The 26,447-nt window shown below is 37.0% G+C and overlaps 1 long non-coding RNA gene across 1 annotated transcript; it reads left to right on the top strand.

Moving 5' to 3' along the window:
* The first annotated feature begins 1,679 nt into the window (after positions 1 to 1,679).
* On the top strand, positions 1,680 to 7,035 carry LOC117338377. Its single transcript, XR_004535004.1, has 5 exons — positions 1,680 to 2,212; positions 3,050 to 3,222; positions 3,449 to 3,825; positions 4,039 to 4,124; positions 7,006 to 7,035. It is a non-coding gene; the product is annotated as an uncharacterized LOC117338377 (long non-coding RNA).
* Positions 7,036 to 26,447: the final 19,412 nt, after the last annotated feature.

Here is a 26,447-nt window from a genome sequence, read left to right as displayed (position 1 = left end):
TTTTCTCTTAACAACTTTCTTCATCCTATGTCTCCCTTGACAATGCCTCACTTTTGGCCTTTAAGTTGAGCGTTCGCCCCTGTTAAAAAAAAAAAGAGAAAAGATAACATCCCAAATTTAGTCGCCTCTTACGATCATGCAATGGGGCAGCAGGAACTTGGTTTGGTTTGGTTTATTTTGTTTAACGTTCTATTAACAGCTAAGGTCATTAAGAACGGCCTCCCGTGCGTGCGACATGCATGCGTGTGGTGGGTGCAGATGTGTTTTGGGAGGCTGCGGTATGTTCGTATTGAGTCTCTAAAGTGATAGGCCAGAACTTTTGCCGATTTATAGTGCTACCTCACTGAAGTATAACGTCAGGGGACCACTTTTGGTACAATTTTGACACATTTTCTCTTATACAATTAATACTCACATACGTACATCAAATAAATAATGATATTTTACAAAGACTATCTTTAGTACTTCCAACTGCACACTTAAAAATAAGTCGTACACTGAAGTTATTTATAGACCGGCTTCTCTCGTGTTACGTAACTTCCGGTCCGGAGCATGCTGCGAGGACCCCATTTGGTACAAAGTGGCGAGACATCGATTTTTCAGTTATTTCCAAAAATACGATCAAGAATGGGTTTGGTTTGGTTTATTTTGTTTAACGTCCTGATTTCGTTGGTAAGATATGTTTTGTTACTTATTGCATGAATGTTTTTTGAAAATATCACCATTTTGTATATAAATACAACAGCTGAAAATACAAATAAACTCGCCCCGCATTTCCCGTAGTATTTTTTTTCAATAGGGGCCACGTGGTATTTATTGAACGAATATTACTGGTTTTGTGATGAATGCCGTACAGTGATTTTCACAGCTAGTGTAGATTATTCCTTTTGAAGTGGTGGCAATATAGTATCGCCTGATAAAGATGATGAAAATTGAATCAAATACAAAGTATCGGAATATTGAAGCGAGTCAACTCGAGCACCTGTTGTCAGCCTGTAACGGACGCGCTGACAGACCATCACAAAACAGAGGTTTTCTTTCGTAATCGATTGGGACATATAAAATTAAAAACACGTATACAGTGGTATAACCGCAGTTAAAAATGTGGATGTGTGTATATTCTTCTATATTGACACCACTCTAAAAACATAAATAAATAATCAGAAAGGCATTCTGAAGTCAATTTTGTTGAGAAGTCAGATAGGATAAAACATGCATGTACTTGATTTGAATAGTTATAATAAAAACACTGATGAATAGGCTATACTTATAAACATAAAGTTTATTAAATTAATTTTGTTTTCATTTGTTTTTCTGAATGATTATTCATTTATATATCTATAATTGATTCATTCATTTATTCCAAATTATAATTCAAGTCACTCTTGACAGACATTCCACACATGCAGGAACAAACATCAGACTAACTTTGGCAGGCATAAATTAATCTTCCAATCACAAATTTTCAAATTGATTCTGCAGTTCTAATACACACACACACACACACACACACACACACACACATAATGAAAGCTCTCTGTCTCTGTCTCAATCTGACATGCATACATTTGATTTAATATCCAACCACAATTTTTTTTCCGTGTCCAATTATTATGGTGAGAAAAATAGACTGCTGGCTCCTTCTGTAGACACCATAGCTGTAGTGTAAGTGTACACACTGTCAAAACAATCGGTTCATTTTGATGATTATCTTGCATGGCACATCTGGCAACACCAGGACGAGTCCGACAACTTCCTCATTTCATATGCCCGATAAATTCTAGAAGGTAAACAACTAGCATGGTAGGATTTGTTGCAGTAATAACATGATGCCCAGTATACCTCTTCCTCAATAGGTGAAACAAATTGGTGGACCATGCAGACTTGACAAATAAGCATCCCTTGCCCCTCTGGAATTTCACTGTCCTGATGAAGAGTTGAAAATGGCTCAACATCAACATCCAGCTCACCATGACATGGCTGAACATGATCCTTGCCAAGAGCTGAAGATGGTACAGCATCAATGATTATATCTGAAGGAGAGCAGTGATGACAAAGCCAGTTTGAAGAAACAATTAAGCTTAAATCAACATCAGTTTGTTCTTGGTAATTTAGACAGTCCCTGTGGAACCATCGGTCACAACCATCGCAACCAACCCAAAGGATTCCTCCTTCATCATTGCAATGACCTCTGATATTGCATACTTGACAGGTATATATCTCATCTGCCAGTTCGTTGTTGTCCTGTAGGTAAAAAATATTCATAGTATAATTTATGATATGGTAATTTCTATATATGATAAACATTGATGACAATTGTATATATGTGACTGTGTGTATTGTGTAACATGCACTACATGCATATAAATGGTATATGTATCAGTCAACAATATAAATTTAAAAAGCAGTATAAAGAATATATATAAACTATGCAATTCCTTTGACAAAATCATTGTAAGTCTATATAATATTACCTCAATGTTAACTACACGACTGTTTGACTTTCTCTTCTTTGGTGGTTTGATTGTTGGTAAAGGTAAATCTAATTCCTCTGTCTGTGCAATTGCTTTCTGCTAGAAATAGAAAGAAAATCAATTTATCAAAAAACTACTATTGTATTCATCATGTGATCTGTCAAAAAAAGCTAAAAATTAGCCTCTAAATAATCAGTTTAACAACATTTTGATAAAGGCATAAAAATTTAACAAAAAAAAAAGATTTAAAAAAAAAAAATGAAGAATTCAAAATTGCACTTACTCTTTTCTCTTTTGATGTCTGTTTCTTGGTGGGTTTTTTAATTTGTTTTTCTTTTTCTTTTTCTTTTAACTTGGAATAAATATCGTTTCCTGAAGTGATTGTTGAAGTAAATATTATAAGAATTATTAGCATAGAATTTTCCAGCAGTTTTAATGACCAATTCAAAAAGCTAGTTTATGTGTTTCTTGTTTTTAATCATGATGAATTAAAACAGTATTTGATTTTTTCATCTGCATACCTGTTATAACCCTGGATTCTGTTACAATCCTTGTGTTTTTTTGTTTATTTCCAGAGGATCCAATGATTGGGACAAAAATGTCTGCCAATTCTTGTGGGATCAGGCCTCCAGTTACTAAGGGATGTCCTCGTACAAACTGACCGCATGTGTGGCAAAGAGGATCATGATTACAGGGATTGTCTCCCCCTGGTCCTGGAATGGGCAAGGTGTAATCCGCTTCTGAGGCTGTGAGTCGTGTTTTGTCAATGGCATTTGCATCCAAGGGGACGATCCCACATTTCCTGAATGCAGTTTTGATATTATGTGGGCTGAATACCCTATCAACTGGAAATAACATTTTAGAATATAGAGATCACGATTGTTTCTACATATATTTTCTCTGTTTTCGATGCAATTTTCTTTTTGTTTTATTTTTTATGTATTTTTCTTTAAATTACTTTAATTTCATTTCAGGCATTTCACACAGATTTTTGAAGGTTACCTCCCCTTTCCAATCATCAAATGAGGATTTGCATATCCCAAACTGACTGACAAATCAGAAAACTGTTTTTTGAGTGGCCGGAATAAGGCCACATCCAGGGGCTGCAATATGTGTGTTGTGTGTGGAGGCAGGCACAACAACTCGACCCTATTTTCTCTGGCCTTCTCAATGATGTTGAGTGAAAGATGACTCTCGTGGTTATCCATGATCAGTAGTAAGGGTCTCTGCTTGGATGCGTGTTTCAGGAATACCTTGTCAAACCACTTCTCAAACAAATCAGCATCCATGTACCCATTTGTGGAAGTTCCGAAAAGCCATTCTTGAGGTATTCCTGTGAATAAACAAAAATGTAAGTAATTTAAATTGAAGCAGTAATTTTTTTTCAAATAAATGAAATTTAAAAATTAAAACCAAAACAATGATTAATCAAAAAGTGATTTGAAAAAACCCATAATTTGTTTAAGAACTATGTCAAGCTAAAAGAATAGATGTACTTGCATTTGTAAAATTGTATTCTAAAATGAAGTTTTCAATGTGGTCAGTACACATACCATCTCTGTAGGTCCCACCAGGAAACGACTTTTCGAAGATTATGAAGGAAGGAAGAACTCTCCCATCAGCGGACACACAAATTGTAGCTGTTGTATGGTTAGTTGTTGTGACTTGTTTCGTGTAGGCACCTCTTTTTGTAACACATACTTTATCTTGTGCCACTGACCCCTTTCCGAAACTTGTCTCATCCATGTTATATATGAGATGGGGTTTGTCCTCAATTCCTGAAATAATTTTATAATGATGTTTTGTCAATAAGCCCATCCCTGTATAATTATTTTTTATTTGAAAGCCTTTAAGGTTTTTAAATTTCATATTGTTTTGTAATGGTTGTGGAAGCTGTTCTATTTTTATATGATTGACTCTTGAATGAAACTTGTATTTAATAAAAAAAATATTAGATAGGACTTCAAATTTGTATTTCTTCAGATGGTGGGCTATTCAAATCGCCCTACGTCCGTGGTCCGTCCCTCCGTCTGTCCCTCCGTCCGTAAACAATTCTTGTTATCGCTATTTCTCAGAAAGTGCTGAAGGGATCTTTCTCAAATTTCATATATAGGTTCCCCTTGGTTTCTAGTTATGCATATTGCATTTTGAGACCGATCGGAAAACAACATGGCCGACAGGCAGCCATCTTGGATTTTGACGAGTGAAGTTTGTTATCGCTATTTCTCAGAAAGCACCAAAGGGATCTTTCTCAAATTTCCTATGTAGGTTTCCCTAGGTGCCTAGTTATGCATATTGCATTTTGAGACCAATCGGAAAACAACATGGCCGACAGGCAGCCATCTTGGATTTTGACAATTGAAGTTTGTTATCGCTATTTCTCAGAAAGTATTGAAGAGATCTTTCTCAAATTTCCTATATAGGTTTCCCTAGGTGCCTTGTTATGCATATTGCATTTTGAGACCAATCGGAAAACAACATGGCCGACAGGCAGCCATCTTGGATTTTGACAATTGAAGTTTGTTATCGCTATTTCTCAGAAAATACTGAAGGGATCTTTCTCAAATTTCATATGTAGGTTCCTCTTGGTGCCTAGTTATGCATATTGCATTTTGAGACCAATCAGAAAACAACATGGCCGACAGGCAGCCATCTTGGATTTTGACAATTGAAGTTTGTTATCGCTATTTCTCCGAAAGTAATGAAGGGATCATTCTCAAATTTTGTATGTAGGTTCCCCTTGGTGCCTAGTTATGCATATTGCATTTTAAGACCAATCGGAAAACAAGATGGCCGACAGGCAGCCATCTTGGATTTTGACAATTGAAGTTTGTTATCGCTATTTCTGAGAAAGTATTGAAGGGATATTTCTCAAATTTCCTATGTAGGTTTCCCTAGGTGCCTAGTTATGCATATTGCATTTTGAGACCAATCGGAAAACAACATGGCCGACAGGCAGCCATCTTGGATTTTGACAATTGAAGTTTGTTATCGCTATTTCTCAGAAAATACTGAAGGGATCTTTCTCAAATTTCATATGTAGGTTCCTCTTGGTGCCTAGTTATGCATGTTGCATGTTGCATTTTGAGACCAATCAGAAAACAACATGGCCGACAGGCAGCCATCTTCGATTTTGACAATTGAAGTTTGTTATCGCTATTTCTCCGAAAGTAATGAAGGGATCATTCTCAAATTTCACATGTAGGTTCCCCTCGGTGCCTAGTGATGCATATTGCATTTTGAGACTAATGGAAAAACAACATGGCCGACAGCCAGCCATCTTGGATTTTGACAATTGAAGTTTGTTATCGCTTTTCTCAGAAAGCACTGAAGGGATCTTTCTCAAATTTCATATGTAGGTTCCTCTTGGTGCCTAGTTATGCATGTTGCATTTTGAGACCGATTGGAAAACAAAATGGCCGACAGGCAGCCATCTTGGATTTTGACAATTAAAGTTTGTTATCGCTATTTCTCCGAAAGTACTGAAGGGATCTTTCTCAAATTTCATATGTAGGTTCCCCTCGGTGCCTAGTTATGCATATTGCATTTTGAGACTAATGGGAAAACAACATGGCCGACAGGCAGCCATCTTGGATTTTGACAATTGAAGTTTGTTATCGCTATTTCTCAGAAAGTGCTGAAGGGATCTTTCTCATATTTCATATCTAGGTTCCTCTTGGTGCCTTGTTATGCATATTGCATTTTGAGACCAATCAGAAAACAACATGGCCGACAGGCAGCCATCTTGGATTTTGACAATTGAAGTTTGTTATCGCTATTTCTCAGAAAGTAATGAAGGGATCATTCTCAAATTTCATATGTAGGTTCCCCTCGGTGCCTGGTTATGCATATTGCATTTTGAGACCAATCGGAAAACAACATGGCCGACAGGCAGCCATCTTTGATTTTGACAATTGAAGTTTGTTATCGCCATTTCCCAGAAAGTGCTGAAGGGATCTTTATCAAATTTCATATGTAGGTTCCCCTTGGTGCTTAGTTATGCATATTGCATTTTGGGACCAATAGGAAAACAACATGGCCGACAGGCAGCCATCTTGGATTTTGACAATTGAAGTTTGTTATCGCTATTTCTCAGAAAATACTGAAGGGATCTTTCTCAAATTTCATTTGTAGGTTCCTCTTGGTTTCTTATTATGCATATTGCATTTTGGGACCGATCAGAAAACAACATGGCCGAGAGGCAGCCATCTTTGATTTTGACTATTGAAGTTTGTTATCGCTATTTCTCAGAAATTGCTGAAAGGATCTTCCTCAAATTTCATATGTAGGTTCCCCATGGTTCCTGGTATTGCATTTTTGGACCAATCTGAAAACAACATGGCCGACAGACAGCCATTATCGCTAAATCTTAAATTTGTTATATAGGTTCCCTTTGTTTGAAAAGTACCAGAGGGCTATTAGTAAGACTTAGAGGAAGGGAAAAGTATAGAAAAGATCAATCTGACATGGAACCTATAAAGATCATTCAATGGTGGGCGCCAAGATCCCTCTGGGATCTCTTGTTTCTCAGGCAATATATGGAAAAGAAGGAGAGAAGACTTACCAAGTTGATGTACAGTCTCCTTCAATAATGTGAAGTACTGTGCCATAACATTGGGGTTGGCCATCCTTGCCCGTCCACCATCAATGGTCTGAGGCTTCCTCATGTGTAGGCTAGGATTTCTGCGGAAAACATTCCTCATCCATTTATTTGATGGACCAGTTGGCCCAATTACACTTTTCCTTCCTGACTTTTTTATTATTTGAGATATGAACATTTTAATCATTTTTCGAGAAAGTGGTAAGGACCTCTCTTCGCAATATTTAATATATATTACAAGATGCTTCTCTTCCTCAGGGGTTAGAACAACGTGAGGTTGTCCCCCTTTGTTCAGATTTCTGGCATATCTCTGCAAAGTCATGTGAGGTACATCATGTTTCGCTGCTGCTCTTCTGATCGGTGTTCCTTTTTTGATATCTGCCAAGGCATGAGCAAAGTCGCTTTGGTTGTATTTTTTATATTTTGCTGCAATTAATAAATGTTTTATTTATTAAAAAATATCTGTTGGATGTTTTCATCTTGTTGTATTTGTAATAGAAAATCAAGATAAATATCACATAATACAGTCAAACCTGCTTGAATGGTCACCTGGAATAAGCGGTCAATTCTATTATGCGACCAGTCTGTCTTGGTCCTAATGTAAAATATTATATTTAATGAACCTTGCATAAACGGTCACCTGTCCAACATGAACCACAGTTACTGAATTTTGGTCATAACCATTATCAAATCATGTATTATGCAGTCATTTTGTATTTTGGTTAACCTGGTTTTTGCAGTATTTTACACAGCATATTTAAATCACCAATAAAATTAAGCTGAATATTTCTGATCATGCAAGAAACATATGATATGGCTAGATATGTAATCTGGTAGTAGAATTCAGTTGACCATAAAAAATAAAGCTCTGGTGGCCGAATTACACATCAAAATAACTTTCAAGTTAAATAGCTCATACCAAACTTTAAGTTTTGTATCTGCGCTTTTCATTGCATCAATAGATAAAATCTAAAATTATTGAGGGAAATGAGAATAAGAATTTTTTAAAAACCTATGAAGAAATGGGACACTTGATTTCTCATGAACTGATCTGAAGTTCAAATAACATAAGAATCTGTTAAAATTGTGTGTTTAGCTACGATTTTAGATATTACCCTCAAACATTAACTTGGGAGATATTGCAGTTGATATAAAGGTAACAAAACACCTGATTTCAACTAGACCTATATATAGCTACACCAATCTGGTCTCTAATTATTTTCGTTTTGTAAATATCGCATACACCATCATATTCAGAATTAAGCATGACAATGCAACTAAACATAATATGACAAATCATCACCGGGCCCTGGATGTGAAAACCTTTTTTTTATCGTTCACTTTGCTGGTTTCACAGAGATATTATACATTATAGTGCTATTTAGTGAGCGAAGGAAGGTAACTCCTAAAAGAATCCTGTGAAATCCGGAATATGCAAGAGCACTTGCTCTCGTCTTTTAGTGATCTCCTTCCGACATGCGCAGTAACAGTGTTATACTACAATGGCGGAGCGGCAAGTATGAATTGTTATGTGCAGGTCTTAAAAATGCTATTACTCCGATATGACATGTTGGTTGTGCAAAAGATTGGTAACGAAGAATTCTGAGATTACTAGAAATAATCTTAAATGTCTGTTGAGTCGTACAACGCATGTTAAGGTAATTTAAAACAATCGTCAAATTACCCCCCCCCCCCCCACACACTCTTTTGTCATTTTCTCACAACTGCGATATTTTTGGTAATGTTACGTCATATGCGCAGAAATGCACTGCGCAGGGGAGCTTTCCTTTACCATTCTTTACTTCCTTGTTTAGCGGCAGTTGGGAACGTGATTTCGTACACCCTTCAAATGTGTGATTCTTAGTAAATATTGCAACAAAAGTATCTGCAGATTTAATTCAGCATATTTTAATCAGGTCTGCCAATTTTCAAACAGAAATGTTTTTTGAAAGAAATATGAACTTTTTAAAAAACGTGTCACTTTTTAGGTCACCTGACACGAAGTCTCAAGTGACCTATTCTAATCGCCTTTTGTTCGTCGTCGTCCGTCGTCCGTCGTGCGTCGTGCGTCCGTAAACTTTTTACATTTTCGACATCTTCTCCAAAACCACTTAACAAAATTCAATGAAATTTGGCAGAAAGTTTCTATGGCTGAAGGTCAACCAAAATTGTGAATTATATGGTCCCCACCCCCCAGGGGCCTGAGGGGTGGGGCCAAAAAGGGTCAAATTGACTAAAACTTCAAAAATCTTCTTCTCTACTCAGATATGGTGGAGTCAAACACTCTTTATAGATGAAAGGGTCTTGTGGTGCTTTACCAAAATTGTGAATTGCATGACCCTGGGGTCTCACGTTTGCCCCTGGGGAGGGGGTAAACTTTACTATAGTTTATATAGGGAAATCACATTTTTGACTATTATTTGTTGGATTTGTATTGGAATTCATTCTAACTTGTATCAAATTATCAGCATGGGATGACACTTTGATGGTATGTACATGTTGGCCCTAATTGGCCTCCAGGGGCTAGTGGGCGGGGCCAAAAAGGGTCAAATTGACTAAAATTTCAAAAATCTTCTGATATGGTAGAATCAAATACTCTTCATAGATGGAAGGGTCTGAAGGTGCTTTACCAAAATTGTGAATTTCATAACCCTGGGGTCTCACGTTTGCCCCTGGGTAGGGGGTAAACTTTACTATAGTTTATATAGGGAAATCACATTTTTGACTATTATTTGTTGGATTTGTATTGGAATTCATTCTAACTTGGTTCAAATTATCAGCATTGGATGACAGTGTGATGTTATGTACATGTTGGCCCTGGTTGACCCCCAGGGGCTGGTGGGCGGGGCCAAAAAGGGTCAAATTGACTGAAATTTCAAAAATCTTCTTCTCTACTCTCAGATATGTTAGAATCAAATACTCTTCATAGATGGAAGGCTCTTCAGGTGCTTTACCAAAATTGTGAATTTCATGACCCTGGGGTCTCACGTTTGCCCCTGGGTAGGGGGTAAACTTTACTAAAGTTTATAAAGGGAAATCACAATTTTGACTTATTATTTGTTGGATTTGTATTGGAATTAATTCTAACTTGGTTCAAATTATCAGCATGGGATTACAGTTTGATGTTATGTACATGTTGGCCCTGGTTGACCCCCAGGGGCTGGTGGGCGGGGTCAAATTGACTGAAATTTCAAAAATCTTTCTCTTTACTCTCAGATATGTTATAATCAAATACTCTTCATAGATAAGGGGTCTTATGGTGCTTTACCAAAATTGTGAATTTCGTGACCCTGGGGTCTCACGTATGCCCCTGGGGAGGGGGTACTCTTTACTATAGTTTATATCGGGAAATCACATTTTTGACTATTATTTGTTGGATTTGTATTGGAACTCATTCGAACTTGTATCAAATTATCAGTATGGGATGACACTTTGATGGTATGTACATGTTGGCCCTAGTTGACCCCCAGGGCCTGGTGGGCGGGGCCAAAAAGGGTCAAATTGACTAAAATTTCAAAAATCTTCTTCCCTACTCTCAGATATGGTAGAATCAAATACTGTTCATAGATGGAAGCGTCTTAAGGTGCTTTACCAAAATTGTGAATTTCATGACCCTGGGGTCTCACGTTTGCCCCTGGGGAGGGGGTAAACTTTACTATAGTTTATATAGGGAAATCACATTTTTGACTATTATTTGTTGGATTTGTATTGGAATTCATTCTAACTTGGTTCAAATTATCAGCATGGGATTACAGTTTGATGTTATGTACATGTTGGCCCTGGTTGACCCCCAGGGACTGGTGGGCGGGGCCAAAAAGGGTCAAATTGACTGAAATTTCAAAAACCTTATCTACTATATGTTAGAATCAAATACTCTTCATAGACTGACCCCATTAGGACTGATGGGTGGGGCCAAAAAGGGTCAATTTAGTTGGCCGAAATATTTCAAATCTCAGGTGACCGTTAAGGCCCTTTGGGCCTCTTGTTTGTGATGCCATCGACCCGTTCTGTGGGAATATAGCAACTACAATATCTATATATTATAGGATTATCTGGTTGGAATTGTAATAAACAAGTTTAAGTTCCATACAGTTTTTAAGACCAAAAAACAAACAATTATGTCAACCATTTTCGGAATAATGAATGCTCCCTACGATATCTGCCATGTCGGTGATTGGACTTGTTACGTCAATATACGGTGTTATTTAAATTATTGGAGCTTCTTATTAAAACAATTTTGATGAAAAGGGTAAAATATTATCTTATTTCAATAATCTCAAAATTATCACAGGTCAGCTGGCTAGATTATATTTCAAATTATATTTTTAAGTTACCTGGGTCCCATTCTGCAGACGACAATATGCAAATCATAGTTTCGTTTTGAAAACGAGGTTATTCTGAAAATCTATATTTAGCATCACCGAAGAGGGACTATGGTCGTGGTTTGCTGTTGGAACGAGTTCAAGCCTCTATCGCAGGCGATCGATTGAAAATTAAGAAAAAATAATTTATTGTACGAAATCATGTACCCTTACTCTACTGCCGAAGACACCAGCAGGACACCCAACCCGGTCAAATACTGATAACGGGCGAACCAGTCGTCCCACTCCAAATATGTTGACCGCTAGCGTTCGCCCCTGTGAGGAAGACTTTGGGTTATGCCCCCTAGCCGAATGACCTTAGCTGTTAATAGAACGTTAAACAAAATAAACCAAACCAAACCATCTTTTTTTATGGAAGTGTCTACATAGCACACCCTCTTGAAGATTAAGACTATGGAATATGTGCCAATAATGTCTGAGGGCTGAAATACATTTCAGGATCTGGTCATTATTAGGTCGACTACCTTCACCCATTGGTAAACAATGTGAAAGTCATCATCATTCTGTTGTAGAGTACCTAGGTCTTTGGAACTGTATGAAGACTGCCATAGTGTCCAGGTTATGTTATCTGTTGATGAGTCTGGGTTGTTCTTGGCTTGTAATCTCGTAGTCACTGCCCCGATATCCTTGACAGTCGTTAGTGACAGTTTGCTCTGCATGTCAGCAGTACGAGGAGTACATTTCCTACATGGGCCACACAACAGGTCTGGAGAAGACTTGGAACAGGTACAATCATATGGATTGTAGCAGCGTGACATTCCATCTGCATTGCCATGTCCAACTCCTGGGCGATATTCAATAATGAAGTTAAAAGATGACACCACCTCCAGCCATCTCGCAATACGACCGTTTGGTTCCTTCATGCTGAATAGCCAAACGAATGCCTGGTGGTCTGTTCTGACTATGAAATTACGGCCAAGTAAATACTGTTTATAGTACTCCACAAAATTCTTTACAGCAAGGAGCTCCTTATCTGTTACACAGTAACTGCGCTCAGCACGGTTAACTGTACGGCTACCATATGCAATCACACGAAGTTCATCTTGTTTCTGACTGAGGTGCCCTGCAGGTAGGGCGTAAGAATGGTACCTGCTGCCCCCATTGCTTGATCGTAAGAGGCGACTAAACTTGGGATCTTATCTTTTCTCTTTCTTAACAACTTTCTTCTTCCTAATGTCTCCCTTGACAATGCCTCACTTTGGCCTTTAGTTGAGCATTCGCCGCTGTGAGGAAGGCTTTGGGTTCTGTCCCCTGGCCGAGACATACTAGAGTCTTTAAAAATGGTAGTTGCTACTCCTGCTTAGCGCTCAGCATATTTGGAGTGGAACGACTGGTTCGCCCGTTGTCAGTATAATGTGACCGGGTTGGGTATGCTTCGGCAGTATGCTTCAGTGAGATAGCACTATAAATCGGCAAAAGTTCCGGCCTATCACAAGGAGACTTTACACGAACATACCGCAGCCTCCTAAAACATACATACGCACTCACCACACGCATACATGTCGCACGCACGGGAGGCCGTCCTTAAATGACCTTAGCTGTTAATAGGACGTTAAACAAAATAAACCAAACCAAACCTGGCTGAGGTCTGCCCTTATACCTAAATCACTTGCATTTGTGTCTAGGGTGTACATGCCATCATTCTGTGGGAAGGGTAAGCCATAACATCTGGACTCGTTAAGTTCTGTTTGATGATTTTGAAGCGGTGTTGACAGTTCTGGTCCCGCTTAACTTGTTTTCTTTCTTCGTTAACTATACCAAGGGATGAACAATATCAGAAATCCTTGACAAACCGCCTGAAATAACTCGCCATCCCCAAAAATTGTCGGACATGTTTGAAATTGACTGGTGTCGGCCACTCCAATATTTTCTTGACATTCTCTGGATTTGGATGGACCCCTCTCTCATATACAACATGTCCTAGAAACGTGACTTCGGCTTGGAAAACTGGCATTTCTCAGGTTTCAGTTTCACTCAAGCTTCCTGTATGCGTTGAATTTCTTCATCGACTCTACCTAAATGCTCTTCAAATGTGGATCCCAAAACAATAAGCCACTGTAGACAACTGAGTGCAATTTCAATAAATCTTTGAAATGTTGCAGGCGAATTACTGAGACCAAATGGCATTGACGTAACGCGCGATGTTGGTGACCATATGCCTAACATATTAACGCCGTTTTTGTGACGTCGCTTTCTTGACGCGGGTGTCTTAACATGCAGTGACTCTTCATCAAACAATTTTCCTTATTCTAAATATAATTTAAACATATAATTATTACAATCGCACAAATAATCAAATATACATTATATTCAGTTGATGTAATGTCAAATTCGCGACTTTCAAATTTCATTAATTTGAAAAACTTACTAACACTTTGTTCTTTCAATTGAACTATTTCTTGGGTATAAAGTTCAGACATTGATGCCAATATTTCCCACACCCCACCCGGTCACATTATACTGACAACGGGCGAACCAGTCGTTCCACTCCAACTATGCTGAGCGTTAAGCAGGAGTAGCAACTACCATTATTAAAGACTGTGGTATGTCTCGGCTAGGGGACAGAACCCAAAACCTTCCTCACAGCGGCGAACGCTCAACTTAAGGCCAAAAGTCATTGTCAAGGGAGACATTAGGAAGAAGAAAGTTGGTAAGAAGAGAAAAGATAAGATCCCAAGTTTAGTCGCCTCTTACGATCATGCAATGGGAGCAGCAGGTACAATTCTTACGGGTACTCTGACTATAACTTGGCCCCTCTATCTCTCTCCTCAGTGCCTGAATTTGTTCTCTGTTAATATCTACAAGGAAAAATATCTGTTTACTTTATCATCTTACAATCATGTAGAAATCCTATACATGTATATAGGTACATCATGTATATATGCATTGTAGTCATAAGTTTTTGACCGCTTTGTTGCTTTTATTGCCAGTTGTTTGCAGTGACAAGGTTAAGGTTAAAGTTTTCAATTTGTTTCAGTTCATTATGAATAATCTACACTGCATAAATCCATGCAACTTCACATGTACATTAATTAACAATTTAAGATAGGTGTATCAGGAAAGTTCTGGGATATTCCTACTTTATTTACATACACTGCAATAACAAATGGAAAATATACACATCTATATGCTATGCATATAGCCTGCATGCATATACATTAGATGTGCATTACCTTTGAGATAATCAGCCAGTTTAGTAACATATAATTCAGAAGGACAGGTATATATCCAAGGGAGGGTGGGGCTGGGGTTAAACAGTAAAAAAAAATAATAATAAAAGTACCTGTTGGTGTGAACCTGTGACTGTCAGTACACCTTGCTGTAGTGTCTTCTTCATCTTTTATGAAACATGAACATATAAATTTATCAAAAGATTCGTTAGAATTTTTCTCTCGTATCTAATTCAACATCAGATAATTAGCTACAGATATTCTATAAATTCCCATGAAATCAAATCACAAACACCCTATTATGAATCAGGTGATTTAATAGGATTTCAAATTTTGGTCAACCGACACAAAGTAGGCATTTGAGAGTAATTATGATGATTGTTATCATATTTTTTTTGGTATTTTGTATTTTCAAAATCCATGTTATTATTTTTTCAATGAATTAGCCCATGAAATATAAGTGTATTTTTTATCAGTGACTACATGAGGCTCCTTAGTTTATTAAACTCTGCCAAAATTTGAAATTGCTTTTGCTTTGCTTTTTGCAAAGTTTCTGGTCTAAGTCAAATCTTATCTTATAATTCAAAAGACAATACTCTGTACCTGTCAAATCCACAACTTTGGTTCCTGGGATGACTTGGGAAATATTTTCTTCTAAATTGTCATCTGCAAATGAAGATACATATTACATGTATGCAAACGAAGATAAAAATTTACAGAGTATACATTTTAATTATTTTCTTTAAAAATGTCTTTAAATTATCATTATCATTCTCAGAAGATGAGAGTAAAACATCTTTTGATAAACATTTTTTCATAAAAGTTACGTAGAACTTGGTAAAACAAAAGGTTATGCAACTAGAATGACATGATAAAGAGTAATTTACATAAAGATGAAAAAGCATGTTATGTAATAAAGAAATGTGTTGTATTTAACCATATGTACAAATTTGAGCATGTATGTGTGTGAGAGATAAAGTTTATACAGACATTGTAAAAAATGATTAATTATAACTATACAGAAATGATATCAGACATGATCAGTTTCACTAGACAGGATTTTGTACAGACCCAATGCATTGTATATTTTCTTTTCAAGGCTCTGGGTCTGTTTGGAATGGAGAAGAAGTTGAAAATGTAAATTGTTATCATTTCAAATGTGTTACACATATGAGTTATGTCCCTTGATTGGCAGTTCTGTAGTTAAGTGTGTATGTGTGCATGATTAGTATTTGTTGTAATTGTAGGGTTTCATTAACAGAAAATAAAGAATTTCATGAACAGCAAAGTGGCATTGGAATTTTCTATACCCACACCTATAGACTCATTCAAACAAACAATTAATTATTTAAATTCGCAATTTACTGAACAATCATTGATGTCTCATTGATTTGTTACTTGTTAAATTCAAAAACAAACTCATTATATATATAGTTATGTTGTTTGCAAATGCTACCTTCTGTATCAAGAGACCCAGGTAGCCCTACAATATTCGGTCTTCCGTCATGTGACATGATGATTTTTTCACATGCCTTGGGCTCTGGGCCAGCTGGACAACCTCCTGTTTTGGGGCGCCTTAGTTGATCTAGCTTTCATTTGGCTTTGAAATATTGAACAACAAATGTTTTATCTGTTTGACTGACTTCTAAGCATAAGCTATACATTTAACCAAAATTGCATGTTACTTTGGGCAATACATGTATTGGATTTCCAGACCTGCCAACTACTACTATTTTATAGTAATCTTTACTATTTTGTGGTGGTCGTTACTCTTTTTTCTCTCGAAATAGTAGCAAATTACTCTTTTTGATGCAATAGATTTGGCAAGAATTGTTAAGAATTACTCTTTTTTTGCTCAAAAATGGGCCAAATTACTATTTTTGAATTTGAAAGGTTGGCAGGTCTGGATTTCATGGACTGGTCCATCTTCGCTAGCCAAGGCTTCTGATTACGTTACACTCCACGAACCCTTGGCAGATATAGTCGTGTTTAAACCGTCGTGCCCTGGAATCCCAGGGCACCCAATCAAGCCCCGTTTTACATCCAGGTTTGGTTTCACAGTAAACAAAAATTGCGGCGCCCAGTGCAGAGCTACATCGTCGACTATGTCATGACATTTTACCTAAAAACAGAGACGTACAATCATTGGGAAACATTCGCAGTGATTGATCGATTAATAGAAGTCATTGATCACATATCTCATCAAAATGACACAAGCCACCATGTGCGTTTGTAAACATCACCGATGAAGTAAATCGGTAACGTTCGTTTTGATTGGTCGAAAATTTCATGTGTAAAGGGTGGTAATTTAGAATCTCCGCTAGAGGGCCAGAACTGACGCCTATATATGCCAAGGGTTCGTGTAGTGTAACTCAATCAGAAGCCTTGGCTAGCGAAGATGGGACTGGTCAGTCACCCAAAAATATAAGCAAAGCCATCTTTGTTATATTATACCAAATCTGCTTAAAATGACCCATACATTCTAAAAGAGAGTACTCAATGTCTGATATGACATCACAATATAACGACTTCACCCTGGAATTATGATGTCAAAATATATAGCTTTGACCCATAGTCCTTGATTCCGGACCAATATACTTAAATACTGACCAGAGCAAAATGCTTGAATATTGATAACTTTTAATGAAAACTGATGCAGTCGGTAATGCTGTGACTTGCTCCAGACGTCCCTTTTGGTCAGTTTATTTCTCTATGATTTATATGCAATATATATACAGTTGTTGGGCAAATTAAAGCACTGTAATTTTTCACTATACATTTCATGTATTTTTACATTATTTCAATTTGTTTCCCTGACTTTATTTTTCCAGCAGTTCAATCTAATTTCAGTCATATCAACAGTGTTTTGATGTGTAACTTCTGGTATTGTTTTAACAATGGAAATACTGTTTGCAAAAACTATTTAAGAAACAAGTACTTAATTTTAAGTGGACATAATTTGGATTTACCTCTCTGTTTGATGTTATCATATTGCTTTTTTATCTGATGTATGGATCTAATCTCTACACCAACACTGAAAATAAAGTAAATACTGGTATTTATATACACGTTCACTCAAATATAATGTGAAGATAGATTGTTTATGGCCAATCAATTAAATAATTGAAACTATATAATCAGCAATACAACTGTAATATTTTTAGCGGGTGCAGGTGTTTGGAATTCGAAGGAAAAGGGTGATATGGACCATATAAACTGTATGCACATAAAATTCTCAACAGCCCATTACAAATTTTGAAATCTTATACATACACATACATTAATGAACCAATTACCCATAAACAGTGATAAAGGTCAATATAGATATACACAGCCCGAATCCTGTCCAATCCTGCAGGTATTGCTAATTTGCTGACAGGCTAAAACATAAAGCCTAATTTGGACTTTTGTTGAAACATTCATTTAATTATTTTGATTTCTAAAACAGTTCAGATAGTGATGCTTTATTTCATTTTTTAAAGAATTTTCAAGCTGCTTTAAATATACAATGATTAAGCAATATATAAGCCACAGGGGCTTGGAATATATAAGTTATATGTATTATAGTGTCTATAATACATATATATATATATGGACTATCATTTGGAAAATCGTGCCAAGCCCCTGTGATAGGCCTTTTTATTACCTGGTATCGATTTTTTTTTTTTTTTATAATAATTAAAGAAATTAAGCGACAATACCTGACTTTTGGCAAACAACTGTACACTTGAATTTATAAAATACTTTCAAAATACCTAGGCTACTGACAGTAGATGAAGTTTGCAATTGCAGTAAACAGAGGTTAATATATATATCTATGTGATCACATACATTGTATACGAGTAGGTCCCACAGAAGATACAATACATGTAGAAATATGATATCGATATTGATGCAAGTGTTATACACGTACACATCGGTAAATTATGCACCTCATTAAATTAATAGTGTATTGTACTTACGCATTTACAGCAGCGGCAACCTCCTCCCATTTCCTCTCTTTGGTTTTAAAAGATATACCCGTATTTCCCCCGCACCCAGACAATTTACCGAACAGAACATCCTCCCTCTCTCGCACACTCTCCATTAGTACCACTTTCTCACCCTCTGTCCAATTGGCACTCCTCGCTTTCCTACTATTGAAATCAGACATTGTTGATGTTAGGATAAAGCAGACGACAAAAGTAGACTTACCTTCACCTCGTCTCGCGACTTGACGTTTTACGGGAAAAAATCGCATTGTTATAGCACTATAAATCGGGAAAAGTTCCGGCCTATCACAAGGAGACTTAACACGACCATACCGCAGCCTCCCAAAACACATACGCACTCACCACACGCATACATGTCGCACACACGGGAGGCCGTCCTTTAATGACCTTATCTGTTAATAGGACGTTAAACAAAATAAACCAAACCAAACCAAACCATTACCGTAATTACGGACGAGTTATTTACCTCAATTCAAAAAAGAGTTCTCGGTTGGACCACTTACATCATCGCAAAAACATCTCAACTTTTCCTCAGCTGAGGACGACCTCAAGTTATTTGAGGAATTTTTATACAAGTCACATTTGAGGAAATCTCAGTTAAGGAAATCTCAACTTGAGAACATCTCAAGTTGAAATTTCTTTATACAAGCGGGGCTAGATCATCAAGGTCTCCTTATCAGTAAAGTAACTTCGCGTTGTTGGACATCTTGCTGCTTCTCGGGCCATAGACTGTGTGAGCTGTGATATTGTCCATTTCCTCCTCGGACATATTAAAAATATCCACTGAGCTGATTACAGATGACAGTTGATGTTGGGTATTATGATGTGTAGGTTGAGCATTCCTTGTGCTGTCCAATCCATTGCTTTTCTCTTTTGTTGATGCTAAAGCCTCTGCCATTAAAGAGACACTAGCTTGTAACGGAGTTTTATGTCTGCTAATTGACGCTCCATCATCTTCATTTGTGTTTGGGTCTTCAGAAACCATGTCATCAATTGCATTTTTTGTCAGTTTGTGGTGATCCACCAGCGGGAGATTGGTTGACACCACTGGCTTGGTGTGACTCGTATCTAGTCCGTATCTCCACCTAACTATCAGATGACTCTACAGGATCTACTTGACTAATCTGGTGTCCTCTTTCTGGAGCGACGCTCTGTACCACCAGCCATATCTGCAGTTGATTAGGCTCAGACGAATACACAGGCAATAAATACCCAGATTACACCAAATTACCAATAAACTGATTATTGGGATGTTAATTACACTGGTGCAATACCTGGAATACACCAATCACCAATAATTTGGGCATTGGGAATGATAAGTACACAGGTTAAATACCTGGAATACACCAATCACCAATAATTTGGATCTTAGGGATTTTAGGGAGCTTATACAGTGAACACTATGGACTCCTCTGACTACGATAATAGTCCCAAGGTTGGAATGTATCATACAGTCTTCTCCGAGCCTGTAAACTTATAACATAGACCCAATGAAAAATATGAGACTGGTTGAAATTAAACTTGTAAAACATATTACATGTACACTTAACTGATTATTGATTTCAAAACTGCATTGTCATTGGAACATTTCTGTATAAATAATATTAATACTATGACTGTTACACTTGCTAATGGTCAACATCTCTCTTTTTTTTCTTTTTAGTTGTTTTTTTAATCGGCAGCTGGCCAGCTTAACAAGGATTTTATTAAAGAAATTTGGGTTCCCCAAACCCGCGAGCTACACAAACCCGCTACCAAGTACCATCCCTACGCGGATGTACTATCAAACAGTCTTTTCAAGCCGGCGACAGTAAAAAATAAAAATACCATTCAGCACCAAATGTACAGACGACTCAATCCAGTTGTGACCTCACTACAGTCATTTGGTTTTGTTTTGTTTATTTTGTTTCACGTCCTATTAATAGCTAAGGTCTCCCGTGCGTGCGACATGCATGCGTGTAGTGAGTGCGTGTGTGTGTTTTGGGAGGCTGCGGTATGTTCGTGTTAAGTCTCCTTGTGTTAGGCCGGAACTTTTTTCGATTTATAGTGCTACCTCACTAAAGCATACTGCCGAAGACACCACGTCAACTTGACGGCGCCATTTTGAAAGGACTAATCAACGCAATTTAAGCGTTTTCTGTTGTTATAGGAGAATCTGTGCATGAAAAGCTAACTTCAATTGAGTATTTTGTCAAAAACTAGTATGAACATTTCAGAAATACAGCAAAATAACCAATTTATCTATCCGCTTCGATGGGAAAAATCGGCAAGTTACAACGAGGTGAATACAAAGGTCCGCAATGATTGGTCAAAAATGGAAAACTTATATTTTCACTGCTCATCACTGCAGTGAAAAAACAAGTTTTATTAGTTTCATAAATTTCTATATTTCACCGGCAAAAATGCAATTAATGGCTTTACCGCTGCCACCAAAATATTTGTGACACCAAAGTGGCCCGAACCTAATCTCAGACCTGTTAATATGGTAGCGTGCAGGCTGTCACAATATCATTATATATGGGTAAAATACACAATAAAATAATAAATAAACAGCAACTCTTCATCAGGTTCCTCAGTTTCCATTCGTCTCCGATCAGGTCTATGGCTCCATGTATTAATATAAGTTAGCTATATTTGATGTGTTGTTGAAACAAATCCTTGTACTCCGTAGTCCTTGTAGTTAAAGTTGACCTAATTATTACTTTGACCTTGACTTGACCTAGTTCTGTCATCCAATATCAGAAAAGATGACCGGACAGTCACAGTGACTATGTAAGTGCTGCATCAGCACTAAACCATCAAATGGTTCAATGATTCCCATGTAGAGCCCTTGATTGTAAAGGAAAATCAGAACAGTGCAATAAAGTTCAATATTACGTTAAGTAGGGAACGCATCCCAAAACCAAGTTATAAATAACATAAATATTCCTAACTGACTCGCACAATCTTTCACCCTGCTAAGCATGGCTTTAGAATGGAAATTTGTTGCATCTTTTCCACAAAACCATCTGCCATGAAATCTTGCACAACTTAAACTAAAGGCCATATGTTCAACTCTTTAAGTTGAAAATACATTAAAAGGTGTTACAATTCTTGATACAGTTGTCTTTGATACTTGGAAAAATAAGGACATCTCATAGTCCTCCTTTGCTTGCCTCAATTTAATTAATGTAAGAAAGCGCTGGTCCTTTGGTTCAAAGGCAGAACTTTTATAATCTAGCCCTTCGACACATGGACCTAGGCAATGAGAAAAGGTTATGAACTTATAATAATAATCATTGAAGCCTGTATAAGATCCTATTGTCCTCGGGTCATTTCTGAAATGTTCTACATAACACTTTTTGGATAAGGATTTGGTACAAATGCATGTTTCTAAGGTATCTGAGCAGGTGCGGCTTTTCTCCACTGATTCTTCAACAATGACCTGTTGAATGCCAATTTCCATCAGGTTTGGTTCCTTCACCTCTGGTTTCCTTCGAGTAAGTCTGTATTGTCTTAGACTTGGAGAACGGGTCTTCTCACCAGGAATAAACACTGAAGGAACTGCGTCATCTTTGAGAAGTAGTCTGCCAGCTATTGTTAAAATAAGATTGTCAGAAATCTTACTGGCAATACAGTTACTAGCAGCTATGATTCACGAATTTTTATACTTAAAAAATACATATATTTTTAAAAATTGCAAAGACATTTATTGAATTGTATTCAAGAACCATTAATTTATAAGTACAGTGTACTTTAAAGGAGTTTGAATGCTTGAGATTTTTGCAAACATTCTCATAAAATATCGAGATACATACAAATGCATGTACTTAATACAATAATGTATATATACAACTGGATATTCTTGCAACACTTACCGTTATTAGCAATCTCATCACTTTGAGAAAGATGCACCTGAAAAATAACAAACAAACACAAAGCAACACGAACCAAATTCGAAAAGACAACACTATCATTCCATGCATGAAATTGGAGTGCAACTAAATATCATGTATCTGAGGATATATGTACATTTCATATGTATCTTCTTAATTAGTGCCTAATGTTAATGTGCAAAAAATTATATGAAAAAAAAACAAACAAAAACAAAGGTTAATTTAACGATAACTTTACTAGATTCAGCTTTTGAGGTTCGGATAGGGCCTGTTCACAAATTACATATTGTGATGTAATTTGATATGACGTCACGTCTATCCTGATATCGTTTAGTTTTATTAGCTCACCTGCCTGAAGGACAAGTGAGCTTATGCCGTGGCGCGGCCTCCGTCGTCCGGCCGTCTGTCCGGCGTCAACTTTTCCATTCAAGCAACTTCTTCTCAATAACCAAAAGACCCAGAGACCTAATATTGGGCCTGTAGCATGCTGGGGTGAAGGGCTACAAAGTTTGTTTAAATGAATAAAGTTGACCTTCATTCAATGTCACAGGGGTCAAAAAGGCTAAAATCTTAAATGACTTCTTCCCAAAAAACCAAGAGTCCCAGGGAGTTGATATTTGGTCTGTAGCATGCTGGGGTAAAGGGCTACCAAGTTTGTTCAAATGAATGACATTGACTTTCATTCAAGGTCACAGGGGTCAAATATGCTTAAAACATTAAACGACTTCTTCTAAGTAGCCAAAAGACCCAGGGACTTGATATTGGGTATGTAGCATGCTGGGGTGAAGGGCTACCAAGTTTGTTCAAATGAATGACCTTGACCTTCATTCAAGGTCACAGGAGTCAAAAAGGCTTAAATATTTAAACGACTTCTCAATAACCAAGAGTCCCAAGGAGTTGATATTGGGTCTGTAGCATGCTGGGGTGAAAGTCTCCCAAATTTGTTCAAATGAATGACATTGACCTTCATTCAAGGTCACAGGAGTCAAAAAGGCTAAAATCTTTAAACGACTTCTCAATTACCAAGAGTCCCAGGGAGTTGATATTGGGTCTGTAGCATGCTGGGGTAAAGGGCTCTCAAGTTTGTTCAAATGAATGACCTTGCCCTTCATTCAAGGTCACAGGAGTCAAAACGGCTAAAATCTTTAAACGACTTCCTCTCAATAACCAAGCGTCCAACGGAGTTGATATTAGGTCTGTAGCATGCTGGGATAAAGTGCTACCAACTTTGTTGAAATGAATGACCTTGATCTTTATTCAAGGTCAAAGGGGTAAAAAAAAGGCTGAAATATTTAAACGACTTCTTCTCAATAACCAAGAGTCCCATGAAGTTAATATTGGGTATTTAGCATGCTGGGGTGAAGGGCTACCAAGTTTGTTCAAATTAATGACCCTGACTCACATTCAAGGTCACGTCGATCAAGTATGCTTAAATCTTTAAATGACTTTTAGTGAATAGCTTAAGTGCCGAGAGACATTATATTGGTCCTGTAGCATGCTTTCAAATAACTGCAGGATCCATATATGAAAAGATCACTGCATTGCAGGTGAGCGATTCGGGCCCATTGGGCCCTTGTTTTAGTGTAACAACAAATTACATATAAAAAGCATTTCTTAAACTAAAAGCATTTTTAAAAAATCGTTACAAGGCATATTCGAACACCCGATCACAAAAGTCAGTTAGGTTTATGCCGACCGTTTGTCATCTAAGACAGAAGACAACAAACATCCATAATGCCACCCCCAACCACCATATATTTTCGGTATTTATTGATGCCCCCCAATAAATAATGGCAGAGGAGTTTGACAGCGTTAGGAGAAAGAGAGCAAGAGAGAATGAAAGGTTTGGAAATTATATTTAAAGACTAGAGAGAAGACTGGAGCCTAAGAGAGCATGTGCATTGTATGGTTTTGATGAGTTGTGGAATGAGTTAGAGGAGAGCAAGTGAAAGGTTATGGGAAAAGGGTGGTTTTTAGTGTTAACATTAGATATCAAATCATTATATTGATATAGAAAACAAAATATACTCAAGTTCTGTTTGTGCTGTTATTGCCTTATTGTATATTGGACATTTGATCAAGATTGAGAATTTGTATGTGGAATGTTACTTATCTAATAATTTAATTTTGAATTAGATACTTGATCGAGGGAATGTTGAAACTTATTATGTTAATATTATGTAAATTTCGGGGACGAGATGGTCAAGAAGGGGAAAAGTGTTGCGAAAATAGGTTTGTCTGTACTACTTTACCAATGAATTGTTATTATAACTATGCAAATCGTTGTCATATCAGTGTTTATACTAGGAAACGTTAGTCAATAATGTTTTTATAATACGTTGAAAATAATATACTTTAGAAGTAGTCTCTACATGGTAGTTGAATATGATAAATAAGCAAAACCACACATATGTGTTGATCTTGCGCGGAGGAAAATATCACAGCAAACTAACGAGGGCGATCCAACTCGACAGATCAACACATATGGGTGGTTTAGCTTTTATCACATACCTTTATTAATTACAACTTTCCTTAATTATGAAATCCATTTGCGGTTTCAAGTGGCGTCATATCACTTTGTATTGTTTTTGTTTCAATAAAAATAATCGTCATCTCGTCATCAAAAGTTCGCCACCTGATTAAAAGTGTAGGCCTAGTTTACAGATCTAGCCACTTTACACTTTATCAATATTTTGTACTGAACTACTCCCTACTGTTTTCAAACTGATAATGTAAAGGAAAATCACAACACTAATTGATGCAAATCATATATTTGCAATCAGATATATATTCAAACGTTAAAATAAATGCCGTGTTAATAAATTCTCCCAACTGTCAGTGAAAGTGCTCGGCATTTAATTATGATTTAAAATAGAGCATCGTTGTCTTCAAGCAGCAAAGCTTAAATATTCTGTTTATTTTAAATTAATCTAGCATTGGTTAAGCATAGATATACATGTAGTAAAAAATCAAAAAAATCAAATTAAACCTATATCGATGTCATAAACAAATTCTCCACACCTAAACATAGCTAATGTGCTGTCGTCGAGCGACTACGTCACAGCGCGTGCAAATTTCATTCACAAAAACAAGCGACATGTCACACCGAGTCATCGTCAGAGTCCGTGATTCTTGGATTCTACGATATTTCCTAGGAGGAGATATAACTTGAGATAAAGATTGGGAAGATATTTGAAAGGAAATGTTAAATGTGCCGCCATTTATATTTGCCTAAGAAAACATTCCCGTGGCAAGATTTTGACAATCTCCAGATGACCTTGGCATTGTACATGTATTTTTAACTGGTTCGACCGCGTTTTCATTTCTGGGATTTCTCTTTGCCACGAACATACCGCAGCCTCCCAAAACACACATACGCACTCACCACACGCATGCATGTCGCACGCACGGGAGACCGTCCTTAAATTACCTTAGCTGTTAAAAGGACGTTAAACCAATAAAACCAAACCAAACCAAACTTCTCCTCATCTTCAAAATCTTGAGGTGTCGTATTGGTGCCGCTTTGCAAGTATAGACGGAATGCTTGATGACAGAACATGTACCTAACTCCGGTTTGTTTTTTGCACAGGTAGCAGTGTACAGTAAAAATGCCCAATTCTGAAAAATATGGCACATGTTTTAGATATGTAAATATTGCCAGTTAACCCTACATATTACCTCTAATAAAGTACATGTATATATATTTGTAATCTATACAACATTTGCAATTTTAATACAGCTCTGAAGGATAAGTAAACTTATATTTTCTGTGATTTTTAGAGCTGTGGATACCATTGTAACAGCTTAAAATATGCTCAAAAATTGTAAAATATTATGATATTTGACCCAGAATTCTCTACACAAATCTATTTGAAATTGAATATCTCTATCCCAAAGACAGAATTAATCTTGTTTTGACATATTAAGTTTTCCTGCTAACTTACCTTTTCGGTG

This window comes from Pecten maximus, chromosome 11 (assembly GCF_902652985.1).
Source record: "Pecten maximus chromosome 11, xPecMax1.1, whole genome shotgun sequence".
Taxonomy (NCBI): Eukaryota; Metazoa; Mollusca; class Bivalvia; order Pectinida; family Pectinidae; genus Pecten; species Pecten maximus.
This window is presented reverse-complemented; position numbering and strand designations above follow the sequence as displayed.